Source organism: Arachis hypogaea, chromosome 20 (genome assembly GCF_003086295.3).
Source record: "Arachis hypogaea cultivar Tifrunner chromosome 20, arahy.Tifrunner.gnm2.J5K5, whole genome shotgun sequence".
In the NCBI taxonomy this organism is placed as follows: Eukaryota; Viridiplantae; Streptophyta; class Magnoliopsida; order Fabales; family Fabaceae; genus Arachis; species Arachis hypogaea.
This window is the reverse complement of record NC_092055.1, coordinates 83,113,363-83,115,494: the sequence shown is the minus strand read 5'-3', so window position 1 is coordinate 83,115,494 and position 2,132 is coordinate 83,113,363. Positions and strand designations below refer to the sequence as shown.

The window sequence follows — 2,132 nt, the reverse complement described above, 5'->3', positions numbered from 1 at the left end:
TCTTTAATGTCAATAGCTTGACAGTGGGCTCTCATGGAGCCTTACAGATACTCAGAGCATGATGATGGCCTCTCAACACCAAACTTAGAGTTTGGATGTGGCCTCCCAACACCAAACTTAGAGTTTGAATGTGGGAGTTTTGTTTGACTCTGCATTGAGAGAAGCTTTTCATGCTTCCTCTCCATGGTTACAGAGGGAGATCCTTGAGCTTTAAACACAAGGGAATCCTCATTCACTTGAAGGACCAATTCCCCTCTGTCAACATCAATCACAGCTTTTCCTGTGGCTAGGAAGGGTCTGCCAAGGATGATGGATTCATCCATACACTTCCCAGTCTCTAGGATTACGAAATCAGCAGGGATGTAATAGTCTTCACCTTTACCAAGACATCCTCTACAAGTCCATAAGCTTGTTTCCTTGAATTGTCTACCATCTCTAATGAGATTCTTGCAGCTTGTACATCAAAAATTCCTAGTTTCTCCATTACAGAAGAGGCATGAGGTTTATGCTTGACCCTAGGTCACACAGAGCCTTTTCAAAGGTCATGGTGCCTATGGTGCAAGGTATTGAGAACTTTCCAGGATCTTGTCTCTTTTGGGGTAATCTCTGCCTAGTCAAGTCATCCAGTTCTTTGATGAGCAATGGGGGTTCATCCTCCCAAGTCTCATTACCAAATAACTTGTCATTTAGTTTCATGATTGCTCCAAGGTACTTAGCAACTTGCTCTTCAGTAACATCTTCATCCTCTTCAGAGGAAGAATACTCATCAGAGCTCATGAATGGCAGAAGTAAATTCAATGGAATCTCTATGGTCTCAGTGTGAGCCTCAGATTCCCATGGTTCCTCATGAGGGAACTCCTTGGAGGCCAGTGGACGTCCAGTGAGATCTTCCTTAGTGGAGATCACTGCCTCTTCCTCCTCTCCAGATTCGGCCGTGTGGTTCATGGTGATGGCCTTGCACTCTCCTTTTGGATTCTCTTCTGTATTGCTTGGAAGAGTACTAGGAGGGAGTTCAGTAGCTTTCTTACTCAGTTGACCCACTTGTGCCTCCAAATTTCTAATGGAGGACCTTGTTTCAGTCATAAAACTTTGAGTGGTTTTAATTAGATCAGAGACTACAGTTGTTAATTCAGAGTGGCTCTGCTTAGAATTCTCTGTCTGTTGCTGAGAAGATGATGGAAAATGTTTGCTATTGCTAAACCTGTTTCTTCCACCATTATTGTTGTTGAAGCCTTGTTGAGGACTCTGTTGGTCCTTCCATGAGAGATTTGGATGATTTCTCCATGAAGGATTATAGGTGTTTCCATAGGGTTCTCCCATGTAATTCACCTCTTCCATTGCTGGTTTCTCAGGATTATAAGCTTCTTCTTCAGATGAAGCTTCCTTAGTACTACCTGGTGCAGCTTGCATTCCAGACAGACTTTGAGAAATCATATTGACTTGCTGAGTCAATATTTTATTCTAAGCCAGTATGGCATTCAGAGTATCAATCTCAAGAACTCCTTTCTTCTGATTTGTCCCATTATTCACATGGTTCCTTTCAGAAGTGTACATGAATTGGTTATTTGCAACCATCTCAATGAGTTCCTGAGCTTCTGCAGGCGTCTTCTTCAGATGAAGAGATCCTCCAGCAGAGCTGTCCAATGACATCTTGGACAGTTCAGACAGACCATCATAGAAGATACCTATGATGCTCCATTCTGAAAGCATGTCAGAAGGGCACCTTCTGATTAATTGCTTGTATCTTTCCCAAGCTTCATAGAGGGATTCACCATCCTTCTGTCTGAAGGTTTGGACTTACACTCTAAGCTTACTCAATTTTTGAGGTGGAAAGAACTTTGCCAAGAAGGCATTGACTAGCTTTTCCCAAGAGTTCAGGCTTTCCTTAGGTTGTGAATCCAACCATATCCTAGCTCTGTCTCTTACAGCAAAAGGAAAGAGCATAAGCTTGTAGACCTCGGGATCAACCCCATTGGTCTTGAGAGTGTCATAGATTTGTAGAAATTCAGCTAAGAACTGATGAGGATCTTCCAATGGAAGTCCATGAAACTTGCAATTCAGTTGCATTAGAGAAACTAATTGAGGCTTAAGCTCAAAGTTGTTTGCTCCAATGGCAGGGATTGAGATGTTTC

The 2,132-nt window shown here is 42.6% G+C and overlaps 1 non-coding gene across 1 annotated transcript; it reads left to right on the top strand.

The window, feature by feature from the left end:
• The first annotated feature begins 1,704 nt into the window (after positions 1-1,704).
• LOC112787227 (small nucleolar RNA R71) lies at positions 1,705-1,812 on the top strand. The gene has a single exon (XR_003194650.1). It is a non-coding gene; the product is annotated as a small nucleolar RNA R71 (small nucleolar RNA).
• Positions 1,813-2,132: the final 320 nt, after the last annotated feature.